Source organism: Balaenoptera physalus (assembly GCF_965194825.1).
Source record: "Balaenoptera physalus genome assembly, chromosome: 13".
Classification (NCBI taxonomy): domain Eukaryota; kingdom Metazoa; phylum Chordata; class Mammalia; order Artiodactyla; family Balaenopteridae; genus Balaenoptera; species Balaenoptera physalus.
Genome location: NC_138892.1, coordinates 76,525,450 through 76,537,507, shown reverse-complemented (window position 1 = coordinate 76,537,507; position 12,058 = coordinate 76,525,450).

The window sequence follows — 12,058 nt, the reverse complement described above, 5'->3', positions numbered from 1 at the left end:
TCCCAGGGTTTCGTCATGCTCTCCCTCGGCAGCTCCACTCCTGCAGGGACTCATGTTTGCTGTGAACTAGGATAGGTGGCCCTGCTTCGAAAAGCAGTCTTTTCCCCTTTGAAAATGCGGATTCTTGTAGCCTCGGAGCTGTTTGCGAAACCCTAGGAAGGCCCAGCTTCTAGTCACTGCAGGCACGCCCGGTGAGAAAACGAGTATGTTCCCCCAGAGAAACAGGCTGCTTGCAAGTGTCGAGGGGAGCTTCTCAGGTGCCCAGTGGGTCCCGTTTGTTTCCCTTCGCAGCTCCCATCCTGCAGGTCCTTATGCTAGGTGCTAACAAGAGTAGGGGGCTCTGCCGACAAAAGCAGCCTTTTCCCTTTGGAAGCTTGGATTCTAGTGTCTAAGGGGCTGCTTGCCAAACCTTGAAGTTGCCCAGGATCTAACCTCCGTAGGTACGCTTGCGTAGCAAACGAGCACTTTCCCCCGAGAAACCGGGTTCCTGCCACGTTGGAGAAGAGTTAATCCCGCAGACCTCGTTCCTCCTGGGAAAGCGCAAGGCCACACTGAGACTCAGGGTAGTGCCTAAGTTTCCACCGGGCAAGCTCTGCGTGCCTCGGTTTCCATGAGGTCTCCACCGTTGTTGTGCTTCAATGGAAAGCGAGGATAGCTTTCAGGACTCCAAGCACTCTTGCCTCCGTACAGTTTCCCATGCTACCACACGGATCCCCCCCACGTCTCCTCTCTGTCTGCTGAGCCACAAGCTGCCGTGTAGGCCCTTCGGAACACTTCTTGCATGCACAGCCCAAGGCGTCACACTGCTCTCTCTCTACCTTTTGAAACCTAGGTTGCCGCAGCTTCTCCCAGCTCACGAAGACAGTCAGAGCCGGTCTCATGTGCTGGGTAACGTGGACTCAGTGAGGACAAGGGCCCTACCTGCACTCAGAAAAACACTCTGCTCAGCTCTCCATCCAGGCGGTCACACCGCCTGACTCGGTTTAGCAGGACGTCGATGTGAGGTCCAAGCTGAGCAAAGAGCACAATTCCTCCTTTACCCTGCAAGGCCCCGGAAGAGGTAGTGCCAACTAGGCCTCGCTCAGGCCAGCCCTCCTTCAGGGATCTTGCCACACTTTGAAGCCTGCACTGTAAAAGGTACTTAGCGAAGTTCCCAGGGTTTCGCCATGCTCCCCCTCGGCAGCTCCACTCCTGCAGGGACTCATGTTTGCTGTGAACTAGGATAGGTGGCCCTGCTTCGAAAAGCAGTCTTTTCCCCTTTGGAAATGTGGATTCCTGTAGCCTCGGAGCTGCTTGCGAAACCCTAGGAAGGCCAGGCTTCTACTAACTGCAGGCACGCCCGGGGAGGAAACGAGTATGTTCCCCCAGAGAAACAGGCTGCTTGCAAGTGTCGAGGGGAGCTTCTCAGGTGCCCAGTGGGTCCCGTTTGTTTCCCTTCGCAGCTCCCATCCTGCAGGTCCTTATGCTGGGTGCTAACAAGAGTAGGTGGCTCTGCCGACAAAAGCAGCCTTTTCCCTTTGGAAGCTTGGATTCTAGTGTCTCAGGGGCTGCTTGCCAAACCTTGAAGTTGCCCAGGTTCTAACCTCCGTAGGTACGCTTGCGTAGCAAACGAGCACTTTCCCCCGAGAAACCGGGTTCCTGCCACGTTGGAGAAGAGTTAATCCCGCAGACCTCGTTCCTCCTGGGAAAGCGCAAGGCCACACTGAGCCTCAGGGTAGTGCCTAAGTTTCCACCCGGTAAGCTCTGCGTGCCTCCGTTTCCATGAGGTCTCCACCGTTGGTGTGTTTCAATGGAAAGCGAGGATAACTTTCAGGACTCCAAGCTCTCTTGCCTCCGTACCATTTCCCATGCTACCACACGGATCGCCCCCCGTCTCCTCTCTGTCTGCTGAGCCACAAGCTGTCGTGTAGGCCCTTCGGAACACTTCTTGCATGCACAGCCCAAGGCGTCACACTGCTCTCTCTCTACCATTTGAAACCTAGGTTGCCGCAGCTTCTCCCAGCTCAGGAAGACAGTCAGAGCCGGTCTCATGTGCTGGGTAACGTGGACTCAGTGAGGACAAGGGCCCTAACTGCACTCAGAAAAACACTCTGCTCAGCTCTCCATCCAGGAGCTCACACCGCCTGACTCGGTTTAGCAGGACGTCGATGTGAGGTCCAAGCTGAGCAAAGAGCACAATTCCTCCTTTACCCTGCTAGGCCACGGAAGAGGTAATGCCAACTAGGCCTCGCTCAGGTCAGCCCTCCTTCAGGGATCTTGCCACACTTTGAAGCCTGCACAGTAAAAGGTACTTAGCGAAGTTCCCAGGGTTTCGTCATGCTCTCCCTCGGCAGCTCCACTCCTGCAGGGACTCATGTTTGCTGTGAACTAGGATAGGTGGCCCTGCTTCGAAAAGCAGTCTTTTCCCCTTTGAAAATGCGGATTCTTGTAGCCTGGGAGCTGTTTGCGAAACCCTAGGAAGGCCCAGCTTCTAGTCACTGCAGGCACGCCCGGTGAGGAAACGAGTATGTTCCCCCAGAGAAACAGGCTCCTTGCAAGTGTCGAGGGGAGCTTCTCAGGTGCCCAGTGGGTCCCGTTTGTTTCCCTTCGCAGCTCCCATCCTGCAGGTCCTTATGCTAGGTGCTAACAAGAGTAGGTGGCTCTGCCGACAAAAGCAGCCTTTTCCCTTTGGAATCTTTGATTCTAGTGTCTAAGGGGCTGCTTGCCAAACCTTGAAGTTGCCCAGGTTCTAACCTCCGTAGGTACGCTTGCTTAGCAAACGAGCACTTTTCCCCGAGAAACCGGGTTCCTGCCACGTTGGAGAAGAGTTAATCCCGCAGACCTCGTTCCTCCTGGGAAAGCGCAAGGCCACACTGAGCCTCAGGGTAGTGCCTAAGTTTCCACCCGGTAAGCTCTGCGTGCCTCCGTTTCCATGAGGTCTCCACCGTTGTTGTGTTTCAATGGAAAGCGAGGATAGCTTTCAGGACTCCAAGCACTCTTGCCTCCGTACCGTTTCCCATGCTACCACAGGGATCTCCCCCACGTCTCCTCTCTGTCTGCTGAGCCACAAGCAGCCGTGTAGGCCCTTCGGAACACTTCTTGCATGCACAGCCCAAGGCGTCACACTGCTCTCTCTCTACCTTTTGAAACCTAGGTTGCCGCAGCTTCTCCCCCCTGACGAAGACAGTCAGAGCCGGTCTCATGTGCTGGGTAACGTGGACTCAGTGAGGACAAGGGCCCTACCTGCACTCACAAAAACACTCTGCTCAGCTCTCCATCCAGGAGCTCACACCGCCTGACTCGGTTTAGCAGGACGTCGATGTGAGGTCCAAGCTGAGCAAAGAGCACAATTCCTCCTTTACCCTGCTAGGCCACGGAAGAGGTAATGCCAACTAGGGCTCGCTCAGGCCAGCCCTCCTTCAGGGATCTTGCCACAATTTGAAGCCTGCACAGTAAAAGGTACTTAGCGAAGTTCCCAGGGTTTCGTCATGCTCTCCCTCGGCAGCTCCACTCCTGCAGGGACTCATGTTTGCTGTGAACTAGGATAGGTGGCCCTGCTTCGAAAAGCAGTCTTTTCCCCTTTGAAAATGCGGATTCTTGTAGCCTCGGAGCTGTTTGCGAAACCCTAGGAAGGCCCAGCTTCTAGTCACTGCAGGCACGCCCGGGGAGGAAACGAGTATGTTCCCCCAGAGAAACAGGCTGCTTGCAAGTGTCGAGGGGAGCTTCTCAGGTGCCCAGTGGGTCCCGTTTGTTTCCCTTCGCAGCTCCCATCCTGCAGGTCCTTATGCTGGGTGCTAACAAGAGTAGGTGGCTCTGCCGACAAAAGCAGCCTTTTCCCTTTGGAAGCTTGGATTCTAGTGTCTCAGGGGCTGCTTGCCAAACCTTGAAGTTGCCCAGGTTCTAACCTCAATAGGTACGCTTGCGTAGCAAACGAGCACTTTCCCCCGAGAACCCGGGTTCCTGCCACGTTGGAGAAGAGTTAATCCCGCAGACCTCGTTCCTCCTGGGAAAGAGCAAGGCCACACTGAGCCTCAGGGTAGTTCCTAAGTTTCCACCCGGTAAGCTCTGCGTGCCTCGGTTTCCATGAGGTCTCCACCGTTGTTGTGCTTCAATGGAAAGCGAGGATAGCTTTCAGGACTCCAAGCACTCTTGCTCTCGTACTGTTTCCCATGCTACCACACGGATACCCCCCACGTCTCCTCTCTGTCTGCTGAGCCACAAGCTGCATTGTAGGCCCTTCGGAACACTTCTTGCATGCACAGCCCAAGGCGTCACACTGCTCTCTCTACATTTTGAAACCTAGGTTGCCGCAGCTTCTCCCCGCTGACGAAGACAGTCAGAGCCGGTCTCATGTGCTGGGTAACGTGGACTCAGTGAGGACAAGGGCCCTACCTGCACTCAGAAAAACACTCTGCTCAGCTCTCCATCCAGGAGCTCACACCGCCTGACTCGGTTTAGCAGGACGTCGATGTGAGGTCCAAGCTGAGCAAAGAGCACAATTCCTCCTTTACCCTGCTAGGCCACGGAAGAGGTAATGCCAACTAGGCCTCGCTCAGGCCAGCCCTCCTTCAGGGATCTTGCCACACTTTGAAGCCTGCACTGTAAAAGGTACTTAGCGAAGTTCCCAGGGTTTCGCCATGCTCCCCCTCGGCAGCTCCACTCCTGCAGGGACTCATGTTTGCTGTGAACTAGGATAGGTGGCCCTGCTTCGAAAAGCAGTCTTTTCCCCTTTGGAAATGTGAATTCTTGTAGCCTCGGAGCCGCTTGCGAAACCCTAGGAAGGCCAGGCTTCTACTCACTGCAGGCACGCCCGGGGAGGAAACGAGTATGTTCCCCCAGAGAAACAGGCTGCTTGCAAGTGTCGAGGGGAGCTTCTCAGGTGCCCAGTGGGTCCCGTTTGTTTCCCTTCGCAGCTCCCATCCTGCAGGTCCTTATGCTGGGTGCTAACAAGAGTAGGTGGCTCTGCCGACAAAAGCAGCCTTTTCCCTTTGGAAGCTTGGATTGTAGTGTCTCAGGGGCTGCTTGCCAAACCTTGAAGTTGCCCAGGTTCTAACCTCAATAGGTACGCTTGCGTAGCAAACGAGCACTTTCCCCCGAGAAACCGGGTTCCTGCCACGTTGGAGAAGAGTTAATCCCGCAGACCTCGTTCCTCCTGGGAAAGCGCAAGGCCACACTGAGCCTCAGGGTAGTTCCTAAGTTTCCACCCGGTAAGCTCTGCGTGCCTCGGTTTCCATGAAGTCTCCACCGTTGTTGTGCTTCAATGGAAAGCGAGGATAGCTTTCAGGACTCCAAGCACTCTTGCTCTCGTACCGTTTCCCATGCTACCACACGGATCCCCCCCACGTCTCCTCTCTGTCTGCTGAGCCACAAGCTGCATTGTAGGCCCTTCGGAACACTTCTTGCATGCACAGCCCAAGGCGTCACACTGCTCTCTCTCTACCTTTTGAAACCTAGGTTGCCGCAGCTTCTCCCCGCTGACGAAGACAGTCAGAGCCGGTCTCATGTGCTGGGTAACGTGGAGTCATGAGGACAAGGGCCCTACCTGCACTCAGAAAAACACTCTGCTCAGCTCTCTATCCAGGAGCTCACACCGCCTGACTCGGTTTAGCAGGACGTCGATGTGAGGTCCAAGCTGAGCAAAGAGCACAATTCCTCCTTTACCCTGCTAGGCCCCGGAAGAGGTAGTGCCCACAAGGCCTCGCTCAGGCCAGCCCTCCTTCAGGGATCTTGCCACACTTTGAAGCCTGCACAGTAAAAGGTTCTTAGCGAAGTTCCCAGGGTTTCGCCATGCTCCCCCTCGGCAGCTCCACTCCTGCAGGGACTCATGTTTGCTGTGAACTAGGATAGGTGGCCCTGCTTCGAAAAGCAGTCTTTTCCTCTTTGAAAATGCGGATTCTTGTAGCCTCGGAGCTGTTTGCGAAACCCTAGGAAGGCCCAGCTTCTAGTCACTGCAGGCACGCCCGGTGAGGAAACGAGTATGTTCCCCCAGAGAAACAGGCTGCTTGCAAGTGTCGAGGGGAGCTTCTCAGGTGCCCAGTTGGTCCCGTTTGTTTCCCTTCGCAGCTCCCATCCTGCAGGTCCTTATGCTGGGTGCTAACAAGAGTAGGTGGCTCTGCCGACAAAAGCAGCCTTTTCCCTTTGGAAGCTTGGATTCTAGTGTCTAAGGGGCTGCTTGCAAAACCTTGAAGTTGCCCAGGATCTAACCTCCGTAGGTACGCTTGCGTAGCAAACGAGCACTTTCCCCCGAGAAACCGGGTTCCTGCCACGTTGGAGAAGAGTTAATCCCGCAGACCTCGTTCCTCCTGGGAAAGCGCAAGGCCACACTGAGACTCAGGGTAGTGCCTAAGTTTCCACCCGGTAAGCTCTGCGTGCCTCGGTTTCCATGAGGTCTCCACCGTTGTTGTGCTTCAATGGAAAGCGAGGATAGCTTTCAGGACTCCAAGCACTCTTGCCTCCGTACAGTTTCCCATGCTACCACACGGATCCCCCCCACGTCTCCTCTCTGTCTGCTGAGCCACAAGCTGCCGTGTAGGCCCTTCGGAACACTTCTTGCATGCACAGCCCAAGGCGTCACACTGCTCTCTCTCTACCTTTTGAAACCTAGGTTGCCGCAGCTTCTCCCAGCTCAGGAAGACAGTCAGAGCCGGTCTCATGTGCTGGGTAACGTGGACTCAGTGAGGACAAGGGACCTACCTGCACTCAGAAAAACACTCTGCTCAGCTCTCCATCCAGGAGCTCACACCGCCTGACTCGGTTTAGCAGGACGTCGATGTGAGGTCCAAGCTGAGCAAAGAGCACAATTCCTCCTTTACCCTGCTAGGCCGCGGAAGAGGTAGTGCCAACTAGGCCTCGCTCAGGCCAGCCCTCCTTCAGGGATCTTGCCACACTTTGAAGCCTGCACAGTAAAAGGTACTTAGCGAAGTTCCCAGGGTTTCGCCATGCTCTCCCTCGGCAGCTCCACTCCTGCAGGGACTCATGTTTGCTGTGAACTAGGATAGGTGGCCCTGCTTCGAAAAGCAGTCTTTTCCCCTTTGAAAATGTGGATTCTTGTAGCCTCGGAGCTGTTTGCGAAACCCTAGGAAGGCGCAGCTTCTACTCACTGCAGGCACGCCCGGGGAGGAAACGAGTATGTTCCCCCAGAGAAACAGGCTGCTTGCAAGTGTCGAGGGGAGCTTCTCAGGTGCCCAGTGGGTCCCGTTTGTTTGCCTTCGCAGCTCCCATCCCTCAGGTACTTATGCTGTGTGCTAAGAAGAGTAGGTGGCTCTGCCGACAAAAGCAGCCTTTTCCCTTTGAAAACTTGGATTCTAGTGTCTCAGGGGCTGCTTGCCAAACCTTGAAGTTGCCTAGGATCTAACCTCCGTAGGTACGCTTGCGTAGCAAACGAGCACTTTGCCCCGAGAAACCGGGTTCCTGCCAGGTTGGAGAAGAGTTAATCCCGCAGACCTCGTTCCTCCTGGGAAAGAGCAAGGCCACACTGAGACTCAGGGTAGTGCCTAAGTTTCCACCAGGCAAGCTCTGCGTGTCTCGGTTTCCATGAGGTCTCCACCGTTGTTGTGCTTCAATGGAAAGCGAGGATAGCTTTCAGGACTCCAAGCACTCTTGCCTCCGTACAGTTTCCCATGCTACCACACGGATCCCCCCCACGTCTCCTCTCTGTCTGCTGAGCCACAAGCTGCCGTGTAGGCCCTTCGGAACACTTCTTGCATGCACAGCCCAAGGCGTCACACTGCTCTCTCTCTACCTTTTGAAACCTATGTTGCCGCAGCTTCTCCCAGCTCACGAAGACCGTCAGAGCCGGTCTCATGTGCTGGGTAACGTGGAGTCATGAGGACAAGGGCCCTACCTGCACTCAGAAAAACACTCTGCTCAGCTCTCTATCCAGGAGCTCACACCGCCTGACTCGGTTTAGCAGGACGTCGATGTGAGGTCCAAGCTGAGCAAAGAGCACAATTCCTCCTTTACCCTGCTAGGCCCCGGAAGAGGTAGTGCCAACTAGGCCTCGCTCAGGCCAGCCCTCCTTCAGGTATCTTGCCACACTTTGAAGCCTGCACAGTAAAAGGTTCTTAGCGAAGTTCCCAGGGTTTCGCCATGCTCCCCCTCGGCAGCTGAACTCCTGCAGGGACTCATGTTTGCTGTGAACTAGGATAGGTGGCCCTGCTTCGAAAAGCAGTCTTTTCCCCTTTGGAAATGTGGATTCTTGTAGCCTCGGAGCTGCTTGCGAAACCCTAGGAAGGCCAGGCTTCTACTCACTGCAGGCACGCCCGGGGAGGAAACGAGTATGTTCCCCCAGAGAAACAGGCTGCTTGCAAGTGTCGAGGGGAGCTTCTCAGGTGCCCAGTGGGTCCCGTTTGTTTCCCTTCGCAGCTCCCATCCTGCAGGTCCTTATGCTGGGTGCTAACAAGAGTAGGTGGCTCTGCCGACAAAAGCAGCCTTTTCCCTTTGGAAGCTTGGATTCTAGTGTCTCAGGGGCTGCTTGCCAAACCTTGAAGTTGCCCAGGTTCTAACCTCAATAGGTACGCTTGCGTAGCAAACGAGCACTTTCCCCCGAGAACCCGGGTTCCTGCCACGTTGGAGAAGAGTTAATCCCGCAGACCTCGTTCCTCCTGGGAAAGAGCAAGGCCACACTGAGCCTCAGGGTAGTTCCTAAGTTTCCACCCGGTAAGCTCTGCGTGCCTCGGTTTCCATGAGGTCTCCACCGTTGTTGTGCTTCAATGGAAAGCGAGGATAGCTTTCAGGACTCCAAGCACTCTTGCTCTCGTACTGTTTCCCATGCTACCACACGGATACCCCCCACGTCTCCTCTCTGTCTGCTGAGCCACAAGCTGCATTGTAGGCCCTTCGGAACACTTCTTGCATGCACAGCCCAAGGCGTCACACTGCTCTCTCTACATTTTGAAACCTAGGTTGCCGCAGCTTCTCCCCGCTGACGAAGACAGTCAGAGCCGGTCTCATGTGCTGGGTAACGTGGACTCAGTGAGGACAAGGGCCCTACCTGCACTCAGAAAAACACTCTGCTCAGCTCTCCATCCAGGAGCTCACACCGCCTGACTCGGTTTAGCAGGACGTCGATGTGAGGTCCAAGCTGAGCAAAGAGCACAATTCCTCCTTTACCCTGCTAGGCCACGGAAGAGGTAATGCCAACTAGGCCTCGCTCAGGCCAGCCCTCCTTCAGGGATCTTGCCACACTTTGAAGCCTGCACAGTAAAAGGTACTTAGCGAAGTTCCCAGGGTTTCGTCATGCTCTCCCTCGGCAACTCCACTCCTGCAGGGACTCATGTTTGCTGTGAACTAGGATAGGTGGCCCTGCTTCGAAAAGCAGTCTTTTCCCCTTTGGAAATGTGGATTCTTGTAGCCTCGGAGCTGCTTGCGAAACCCTAGGAAGGCCAGGCTTCTACTCACTGCAGGCACGCCCGGGGAGGAAACGAGTATGTTCCCCCAGAGAAACAGGCTGCTTGCAAGTGTCGAGGGGAGCTTCTCAGGTGCCCAGTGTGTCCTGTTTGTTTCCCTTCGCAGCTCCCATCCTGCAGGTCCTTATGCTGGGTGCTAACAAGAGTAGGTGGCTCTGCCGACAAAAGCAGCCTTTTCCCTTTGGAAGCTTGGATTCTAGTGTCTAAGGGGCTGCTTGCCAAACCTTGAAGTTGCCCAGGTTCTAACCTCCGTAGGTACGCTTGCGTAGCAAACGAGCACTTTCCCCCGAGAAACCGGGTTCCTGCCACGTTGGAGAAGAGTTAATCCCGCAGACCTCGTTCCTCCTGGGAAAGCGCAAGGCCACACTGAGCCTCAGGGTAGTGCCTAAGTTTCCACCCGGTAAGCTCTGCGTGCCTCCGTTTCCATGAGGTCTCCACCGTTGTTGTGTTTCAATGGAAAGCGAGGATAGCTTTCAGGACTCCAAGCACTCTTGCCTCCGTACCGTTTCCCATGCTACCACACGGATCCCCCCCACGTCTCCTCTCTGTCTGCTGAGCCACAAGCAGCCGTGTAGGCCCTTCCGAACACTTCTTGCATGCACAGCCGAAGGCGTCACACTGCTCTCTCTCTACCTTTTGAAACCTAGGTTGCCGCAGCTTCTCCCAGCTCACGAAGACAGTCAGAGCTGGTCTCATGTGCTGGGTAACGTGGACTCAGTGAGGACAAGGGCCCTACCTGCACTCAGAAAAACACTATGCTCAGCTCTCCATCCAGGCGGTCACACCGCCTGACTCGGTTTAGCAGGACGTCGATGTGAGGTCCAAGCTGAGCAAAGAGCACAATTCCTCCTTTACCCTGCTATGCCCCGGAAGAGGTAGTGCCAACTAGGCCTCGCTCAGGCCAGCCCTCCTTCAGGGATCTTGCCACACTTTGAAGCCTGCACTGTAAAAGGTACTTAGCGAAGTTCCCAGGGTTTCGCCATGCTCCCCCTCGGCAGCTCCACTCCTGCAGGGACTCATGTTTGCTGTGAACTAGGATAGGTGGCCCTGCTTCGAAAAGCAGTCTTTTCCCCTTTGGAAATGTGAATTCTTGTAGCCTCGGAGCCGCTTGCGAAACCCTAGGAAGGCCAGGCTTCTACTCACTGCAGGCACGCCCGGGGAGGAAACGAGTATGTTCCCCCAGAGAAACAGGCTGCTTGCAAGTGTCGAGGGGAGCTTCTCAGGTGCCCAGTGGGTCCCGTTTGTTTCCCTTCGCAGCTCCCATCCTGCAGGTCCTTATGCTGGGTGCTAACAAGAGTAGGTGGCTCTGCCGACAAAAGCAGCCTTTTCCCTTTGGAAGCTTGGATTGTAGTGTCTCAGGGGCTGCTTGCCAAACCTTGAAGTTGCCCAGGTTCTAACCTCAATAGGTACGCTTGCGTAGCAAACGAGCACTTTCCCCCGAGAAACCGGGTTCCTGCCACGTTGGAGAAGAGTTAATCCCGCAGACCTCGTTCCTCCTGGGAAAGCGCAAGGCCACACTGAGCCTCAGGGTAGTTCCTAAGTTTCCACCCGGTAAGCTCTGCGTGCCTCGGTTTCCATGAAGTCTCCACCGTTGTTGTGCTTCAATGGAAAGCGAGGATAGCTTTCAGGACTCCAAGCACTCTTGCTCTCGTACCGTTTCCCATGCTACCACACGGATCCCCCCCACGTCTCCTCTCTGTCTGCTGAGCCACAAGCTGCATTGTAGGCCCTTCGGAACACTTCTTGCATGCACAGCCCAAGGCGTCACACTGCTCTCTCTCTACCTTTTGAAACCTAGGTTGCCGCAGCTTCTCCCCGCTGACGAAGACAGTCAGAGCCGGTCTCATGTGCTGGGTAACGTGGAGTCATGAGGACAAGGGCCCTACCTGCACTCAGAAAAACACTCTGCTCAGCTCTCTATCCAGGAGCTCACACCGCCTGACTCGGTTTAGCAGGACGTCGATGTGAGGTCCAAGCTGAGCAAAGAGCACAATTCCTCCTTTACCCTGCTAGGCCCCGGAAGAGGTAGTGCCCACAAGGCCTCGCTCAGGCCAGCCCTCCTTCAGGGATCTTGCCACACTTTGAAGCCTGCACAGTAAAAGGTTCTTAGCGAAGTTCCCAGGGTTTCGCCATGCTCCCCCTCGGCAGCTCCACTCCTGCAGGGACTCATGTTTGCTGTGAACTAGGATAGGTGGCCCTGCTTCGAAAAGCAGTCTTTTCCCCTTTGAAAATGCGGATTCTTGTAGCCTCGGAGCTGTTTGCGAAACCCTAGGAAGGCCCAGCTTCTAGTCACTGCAGGCACGCCCGGTGAGGAAACGAGTATGTTCCCCCAGAGAAACAGGCTGCTTGCAAGTGTCGAGGGGAGCTTCTCAGGTGCCCAGTTGGTCCCGTTTGTTTCCCTTCGCAGCTCCCATCCTGCAGGTCCTTATGCTGGGTGCTAACAAGAGTAGGTGGCTCTGCCGACAAAAGCAGCCTTTTCCCTTTGGAAGCTTGGATTCTAGTGTCTAAGGGGCTGCTTGCAAAACCTTGAAGTTGCCCAGGATCTAACCTCCGTAGGTACGCTTGCGTAGCAAACGAGCACTTTCCCCCGAGAAACCGGGTTCCTGCCACGTTGGAGAAGAGTTAATCCCGCAGACCTCGTTCCTCCTGGGAAAGCGCAAGGCCACACTGAG